This window comes from Bison bison, unplaced genomic scaffold (assembly GCF_000754665.1).
Source record: "Bison bison bison isolate TAMUID 2011002044 unplaced genomic scaffold, Bison_UMD1.0 scf7180017864260, whole genome shotgun sequence".
In the NCBI taxonomy this organism is placed as follows: Eukaryota; Metazoa; Chordata; class Mammalia; order Artiodactyla; family Bovidae; genus Bison; species Bison bison.
Genome location: NW_011494832.1, coordinates 8,057,386 through 8,066,253, shown reverse-complemented (window position 1 = coordinate 8,066,253; position 8,868 = coordinate 8,057,386).

The window sequence follows — 8,868 nt, the reverse complement described above, 5'->3', positions numbered from 1 at the left end:
TAGTGGCTGTACTAGTTTGCATTCCCACCAACAGTGTAAGAGGGTTCCCTTTTCTCCACACCCTCTCTGGCATTTATTGCTTGTAGACTTCTGGATCGCAGCCATTCTGACTGGCATGAAATTGTACCTCATAGTGGTTTTGATTTGCATTTCTCTGATGAGTGATGTTGAGCATCTTTTCATGTGTTTGTTAGCCATCTGTATGTCTTCTTTGGAGAAATGTCTATTTAGTTCTTTGGCCCATTTTTTGATTGGGTCATTTATTTTTCTGGAATTGAGCTGTAGGAGTTGCTTGTATATTTTTGAGATTAGTTGTTTGTCTGTTGCTTCATTTGCTATTATTTTCTTCCATTCTGAAGGCTGTCTTTTCACCTTGCTTATAGTTTCCTTTGATGTGCAGAAGCTTTTAAGGTTAATCAGGTCCCATTTGTTTATTTTTGCTTTTATTTCCAATATTCTGGGAGGTGGGTCATAGAGGATCCTGCTATGATGTATTGAATTGTTTTTATATTGATGCACATTGATTTTTAGGTAAGGGTTTTCATGTCCTTTATAAGACTTAAAAATTCTTCTAATGGTAGGGTATCATAACGCACTACACTTGGATAGATGAAAGGCAGAATTTTTTGTTATTTACAGCTCCAAACTAGAAAAGGCTGTCAGGCAAGGGCAAAGAGGTTGCACCCAGGGGCAGAATTAAAGCAAACTGTGGTAGTAAGAGGCAGCTTAGGTATGGCAAGCAGCATGGGTTCCCTGAAGCCTAGGATCCTACACAATCATTCAGTTTAGCAGATCTTTAGCCTGAGGCTGTCTCTAGTCTCTTCCCTGGCTTTGGGATCATTAAGGTTGATACATTGTTGCTTAGAATGAGAGCCCAGTAAGGTAAGTCATCTATTGGATATGAACTTAATTAGCTACTCAAGAAAAAAACTGATCAACCTCAAGTCAGGACTTCAAAACTGTGTTAAGATAGTACAATTACTTATACACACACACATACACACACATATATAAAGTGATGCAAACTCAAAATATTATTTATAATTTTTTCAGGCATTTACTTATTCATTCATACTTGCAATAAGTATTTGATGAATGCACATTAGAAGCTGATGCCATGATGAGCACAGAGAAAGATGAATCAGAGGCTTTCAGTTCAGCAAGAGACAAAACAATGACAACACAGTAGACATTGTAAGAGATTCATAACAGGTGCTATAGGAACACAAATGTGATTGTCAGTGACAGTCCAAAGCACTCAGGAAAAGCTTCCAGACATAGAATTCATCATGAAGAAAGATACAGAGTCTAGATAAAATTTAATAAGCAGAAATCTTAGGAAAAGTCAAGAATAAATTAACTTTATAAGTTAAAAAAAAAGAGAGAGAGACTCAGAAAGATAAACTTGGTTCATGTCACAGATGTGGAAAACACCTATTATTCATCTGTATGTTCCCTTGCATGATCAACATCAACTTTGCTTAATCACACATTGCATGAATGTGACCATCTAGGCACGATATATGAGCACTGTAATAATCTGGCCAGAAGGACCTAGCATAGTAAAGAATAGACTTAGATTTTCATTCTTCCAAAATAGATGCACAATCTCTTCCACGGGACTGATAAACATCTGGGTCCTCATCTGATCCAGAAACCTTAGACCAGAGCTTTATGGTGGCTATAACTGGGGTTGAGTTTTACATGAGGCAAATGCAAAGAGTAAAATAAAGATGGAGTCTCATGCAGAGACATAAATGAGTTTTCAAAATGTTAAATGTTAAACCCAAAGGAAAAGGCAGGAAGTAAATTTAAGGTTTAGTGATAGATAGGAGGAGTGTGCTGGATCCTGGAATCCAGCCTAGAAATATACTCAGAACAAGGGATGGGAGGAAAGTTGTAATGAATGTTGGTGTAAGTAAGGAGGGAGCCTGTAAGGACACAGTGTGCTGATGGTGGAGTTCTATAAAATCAAGGCTTTTTGTTTGTATTTTATGACATCAAAATAACTCTATACTGGAGGAAATATATTGGGCCAGTTGATTTTTCAGTTTAGTTCAGTTCAATCACTCAGCCGTGTCTGACTCTTTGCGACCCCATGAATCAGAGCATGCCAGGCCTCCCTGTCTATCACCAACTCCCAGAGTATACCCAAACTCATGTCCATTGAGTCAGTGATGCCATCCAACCATCTCATCCTCTGTCATCCCCTTCTCCTCCTACCTTCAATCTTTCCCAACATGAGGGTCTTTTCAAGTGAGTCAGCACTTCACATCAGGTGGCCAAAGTATTGGAGTTTCAGCTTCAAGATCAGTCCTTCCAATGAACACCCAGGACTGATCTCCTTTAGGATGGACTGGGTGGATCTCCTTGGAGTCCAAGGGACTCTCAAGAGTCTTCTCCAACACCACAGTTCAAAACCATCAATTCTTCGGTGCCCAGCTTTCTTTATAGTCCAACTCTCACATCCATACATGACTACTGGAAAAACCATAGCCTTGACTAGACGGACTTTTGTTGACTAATGTCTCTGCTTTGATTTTTAGGTAATAGTAAATTGGAATCTGACATGCCTGAAGTGACTTAGCATGCACACAAGTGGAAGCCAGCATGCAAATTAGATTATACTTTCTCATTTTAATAATAAAGTTACTATATTATATAGATTCAGAGCCCATATACAATTAAACCTTGATTTTTAAAAAAGAATTATTGATCATCAGAATCTGATAAAATTTATTAGGTGTGGCTCTAGAGCTCCCTCTGTGGGAGGGCTCATAATGTAGAAAAATATATAATCTACTTATTGTCTCATTGAGAAATGACAAATCAAATAGGGTCAAAGAAGCATAAAAATGTTTCAATTGTACATACCAGTTATATGAAAGAGTTAACCTCTTGGGTTATTATCCCTTTGCCTGTCATTGAAGATGCAGACTTGTACCCTAAATGCATAAACTCCATTTCTGAGTCATCCCCCAAATCTTCTGAAAACCCAAGTTTCAAATTTTAACTTGTCAAATTCAAACCAACTTCACTCTTAATCTCCTGTTCAAATTTCCCCTTATTTCCTAAAATAGTGTCTCTTTACAGTTGATTCATCTAAGTCATGATTGAAACAAAATACAGTTATTGAGTTTAGTCATACATCTCGGAGGATATACGTAAATAGATTTTATTCACACTCTGATCTTTTCCACTCCAACTTCACTACTATTTTGACAGCATTGACTTGTGGACAGTTGTCCTTGGAATGTCCACTACTCTGACATTGACTACTTAATTCTTAGTTTTGCCATTGAAAATGTTTCTGTATCTCCAATACTGTTCTTATACAGGTGTTATACACATAGATGGGTTTTATCATTTTTCTGTCTGATAGCTTCTATTTTTCAAGCTTAGTCTGTTATATCTATCTACTGTGATTACTGTACATTATGGACTCATTTATGCCATTTTAATTTTATTTCTATCACCATTGTTTACTATTCTTAGTGTGTCATTTGTCTGTTCCCATATTTCTTATATTTTACTTTTTTGGCATACTGATTGTTTCTTCCTTTTAAAACTGGAAATACTTTGAAATTTTATCACATATATATTTAGTTTAACAGTTTTCTGTTCAATATCTCAATCACCTACCAAATAATATAACACTTTAATTCTGAGATCTCCTTTCCTGATTTATAAGTTACTGTTTCACATTGAATAGAATATTATTTGTATTTATTGTTAAACATATAATTAGACTCCACTATTGTTATTTAGACAATATCTATTTCAGTTTACTTATGTATTTACTTGTTTCCTTACCCATTATTCCTACAGCTCAGTTCCTTTTCCCTCTTCCTTAAGTGTATCTGATAGAAATTCCTTTTCTGCGGCTCTGTGAATGTAAATTTTTTAATTTGAAATTTATTCAATTTGGTTTCTATTTTCTTTTTCTTTTCATTGTTTTTGTTTCTGTTGACTGTTTTGATTTATTTGTCACTAAAAATTTCTTGAGTTTTCTTATGAGCCCAGTAATGAATTAAAAGTATGTGTTTTCCCTGATTTTAAGTCTCATTGTTTTGTTTCCAGAGGCCTATTCAGATATTCATACCATGTGCTGCAGAGGAAGGATATCACAGAATGTTTTGATTTGGATGACTGGTAGGAGAAATGGGAGAAGACTGTTTATAGCCCTGAAATGAGACCTAGAAGGGGAAGTCCCCACAGGAGACAGAGCAAGACAAGGAGTAAGTGCCTCAATGGAGGTGGGGAATTGGGAGGAAAATCTTGTGAATGTTTTTATGCTATAATAAGGAATTTGATTCAAGGTCACTGATACTGACACATCAAGACTGTCACTATAACTTGATGAATAATCAAGCTAGTATGTTACAATTTTTTTAAGTAAATGGAGTTCTATAACTTTGGTAAATAAAAGTCTACAACTAGTAGCCCTTTGAAACTAACCCTTTTAACTTTTAAAGATTCTACTTGGAAAGTAGACACAACCATCATGGCTTAGTAAAGACACACCAGAATTCTAGCCTTTCTAAAACACAAAGAATAAAAGTGTGTTTGTGTGTACATGTTTAAAAATCCCTTTACATCTGACTTACCCACCTTCTTTTGGATCTGTTCCCTCTGGTCATCTACTTTGACCCAGGGATAGAATTTAAAAGTCACTGCACCATCTGGCAGTCTTTCTTGCCTTGCTTTTGACATAAGACTTCAGGGAAGCTCATACTATAGCAACAATGTGATACTCCCAGGCTGCCTGTTTCAGCATAGCTCATTGCTCAGAATGTTTCTCACAACTCATCTCTGTCTAGTCCTTTATACTAATCATGCAAATAAGTGTTCTCTCCTCTGTAATTCAAATGACTTAAAGGGAGGTGTACCTTTTACTTGCTATTTTCACTCCCGCTATGTCAGATAAGACATAAACATGGTGTTTTGCAAAGACATTGAATGAATAAATCAGTAAGTTGATAACTTGATTCCTATTTTCTGAAAATACCCCTTATAAGCCTTTCTCTTAGCCATAGTTTCTTGTCCTCTGAGCCTCAGATTAAAAGCCAACTCCTAACCAATATTATAGGCTCTGGGACTTATCATCCCAGAAAAATCCCACATCAGAAAAATGTGTCTGAAATATGCTTTCTGTCAGGTGTGGCAAGACAAATGCAAATATGATATTCTCCTTTTTTGGTAAATAAGTTGAGTACCATGTAAGTGGCATTCATTATATTCTATGTAATTCTACTTTTATTAAGCTCTCATTTTTATTTAAATTACTACAAAGAGTACACTCTGTCAGAAGTATCAAATTTACAATGAACATGAGGTATCAAGACAATCAATTGCTTAGTTTTAGAAATCACTCACTTGCAAAAAAATGAAATTGTTTCCAGTGTGAAAACATAAACAATAGCAAAAACACAGTTGGATTTCGGGATGGCTTTTTTTTTTGGTCAAAGACACTTAATTCATGATATAAGCCTCATTGACCAGAGAAGTAAAACAAGAGATAAAAATAATTTATCTGGAATAAAAGAAAAAAGTTATTCATTTTCAATTATTTTGAAATATCCAAATATTTTTAATTGGTGGATTTTATTTTATTGATTTCAAGCAATGTACAGTTGTTTCAGTTATATAACTTAGGCTTTCATAAAGGTGAAACAAAGGTCTAATCTCTACCGTCTCCACATGAATTACTAACATCACATATAAATATAGGATTTCCTGTACATCTGTTTCATAATCCTCCTCCCAGGATGACTAGCTAGAGAATTTAAATGTTGTGAAGGCTCTACACCAGCTGCCATGCTCAAAGAGCCCTTCCTCGAAAAAGTCTAGTGAATAGGCATAAAGAATGCCATTCTTGGAAGTAAGACTGGAGGCACCAGAAAAGTGTTCTTTTGCAGCAATTGAACTGTTATGTATCCTCAAATTTAACTCTAATCTAAAAAAAGATCTTTCCCTTGATTTGCATTTGTGATATAAACATTTACATAAAACCAAGAATTTAGGCAAATCAAAGGTTGCCACAATATGAATTATCTCAGTGGAAAAGATTACATTTATGATTTATGTGTATGATTGATTCATGTTTTTCTCATGTCTACTGTTCTAATGAAATAGACCACTCAGGTTTTAAGAGAAATTGATGTGTGCTTTCTTTTAAACATTGTCCAGTATCCCCCCTTCATTCGTACTTTCTTTCTACTAGAATACAAATAATGCGATCAGAAATGTAGAACCTGTAATACACATGGACCTAGGATAGCAGAATTCATGTTTAAAGTTTACCCACCCAAAAAGCTTCATTTCCTAGACTACAGTAAAATATTTAATTAATAAAAGCACACAATTTTCACTCAAGTTGAATGTTATCTCTTCAATTGCTTAATAGTCTTCTTATGTAAGATAGTTGAAAAAAGTATAATTTAAGTAAAAATGAAAGTTGTAAAAAAATACAGATAATTTAATTTCCTCCCTTAAAAGTCTAGATGTATTCTAAAATATCAATCAATATTAGAATGAAGCATTAGAAGGGAATATTTAGAGGGTAAATTCAATGATATAGCCCCCCAAATGATAAATTTCATGTGATGCACAGAGCAAAAACTCTTGAGGATATTTCAGTTTAACAGAATTTTCCCAGTGTACAAGCATTCAGTAAAGATAAAATTAACAGAAAGCTATTGACAAGGTTTAGTTACAATTTTATATGTTCTTCTTTGTAGAAGAGTCTCAAAAGTATGATTGAATATGTTTGTTTAATTTGAAAAATCTAAGGAACTAATAAACTTGAAAGATAATTTACTTCTACAAATAGTAGTAGTTGTATTAACAGTTATAGTAGTAATGAGTACTAGTACTAATGGTAGTAGTAATAGTTGGTATTTGACCAGTGTGTGTTTGGGGAAGGCAATGGCAACCCGCTCCAGTACTCTTGCCTGGAAAATCCCATGGACAGAGGAGCCTAGTAGGCTGCAGTCCATGAGTTTGCTAAGAGTCAGACACAACTGAGCGACTTCACTTTGACTTTTCACTTTCATGCATTGGAGAAGGAAATGGCAACCCACCTCAGTATTCTTGCCTGGAGAATCCCAGGGACGGGGGAGTCTGGTGGGCTGCTGTCTGTGGGGTTTCACAGAGTCAGACATGACTGAAACGACTTAGCAGCAGCAGCAGCAGCAGCAACAGCAAAGAGATGTAAGAAATGGAAAAATCTTGCTTTATGGAAATCATTCTGTTATGAATGGACAGATTTAGGGGAGAGTGCTTTCCCAGTAGCTCAGTTGGTAAAGAATCCACCTGCAATACGGGAGATGCTGGTTCAATTCATGGGTTGGGAAGATACCCTAAAGAAGGGACAGGCAAAACAACCCACTCCAGTATTCATGGGCTTCCCTCGTGGCTCAGTTGGTAAAGAATCTGCCTACATTGAGGGAGACCTGGGTTCAGATCTGATTTAGGAAGATCCCCTGGAGGAGGGTATGGTAACCTACTCCAGTATCCTTGCCCAGGGAATCCCCATGGTCAGAGGAGCCTGGTGGGCTGCAGTCCATGGGGTCACAAAGATTGGGACATGACTGCACAACTTTCACTTCACTTGACTCCATGGAGCTAACTTTCTGATGTGATAGTCCCTAAACCAGGTCCCTTGCTCAGTAGCAAAAACCTAGAAGGAGTCTCAGCTTATAATAAAAAGAACAACTGGACAGAAGATGAGGTGAAAGTAACTTATCGTGTCCGACTCTTTGCAACCCCATGGATTGTACAGTCCATGGAATTCTCTAGGCCAGAGTACTGGAGTGGATAGCCTTTCCCTTCTCCAGGGGATCTTCTCAACCCAGGGATTGAACCCAGGTCTCCCACATTGCAGTCGGATTCTTGACCAGCTGAGCCACCAGGGAAGCCCAAGAATACTGGAGTGGGTAGCCTATCACTTCTCCAGTGGATCTTCGCGTCCCAGGAATCAAACCTGGGTTGGAAGATGAGGTAATGGAGAGATTTTCAGTATTCACAATAAGGAAAGCTTACACTGAAATTAAATACATGCATCCAGGTTATTTGGTTTATTTAAATAATGCCCCATTCAAGGTTTTTAATTTCCATCATTGAAAAAATTTTAGATTGGTGATATTACAAACCTGAATGGTCTAGTGGTTTTCTCCACTTTCTTCCATTTCAGTCTGAATTTGGCAATAAGGAGTTCATGATCTGAGCCACCATCAGCTCCTGGTCTTGTTTTTGCTGACTGTATAGAGCTTCTCCATCTTTGGTTGCAAAGAATATAATCAACCTGATTTCAATGTCAACCATCTGGTGATGTCCATGTGTAGAGTCTTCTCTTGTGTTGTTGGAAAAGGGTGTTTGCTATGACCAGTGTGTTCTCTTGGCAGAGCTCCATTAACCTTTGCCCTGCTTCATTCTGTACTCCAAGGTCAAATTTTCCTGATATTCCAGATGTTTCTTGACTTCCTACAACTGTATTCCAGTCCTTTATAATGAAAAGGACATCTTTTTGGGGTGTTAGTTCTAAAAGGTCTTGTAGGTGTTCACAGAACTGTTCAACTTCAGGTTCTTCAGCATTACTGGTTGGGGCATAGACTTGGATTACTGTGATATTGAATGGTTTGCCTTGGAAACGAACAGAGATTATTCTGTCGTTTTTGAGATTGCATCCAAGTACTGAATTTCAGACTCTTTTTTTTTTTTTTTCATGAAATTAAAAGACGCTTACTCCTTGGAAGGAAAGTTATGACCAACCTAGACAGCATATTCAAAAGCAGAGACATTACTTTGCCAGCAAAGGTTTGTCTAGTCAAGGCTATGGTTTTTCCTGTGGTCATGTATGGATATGAG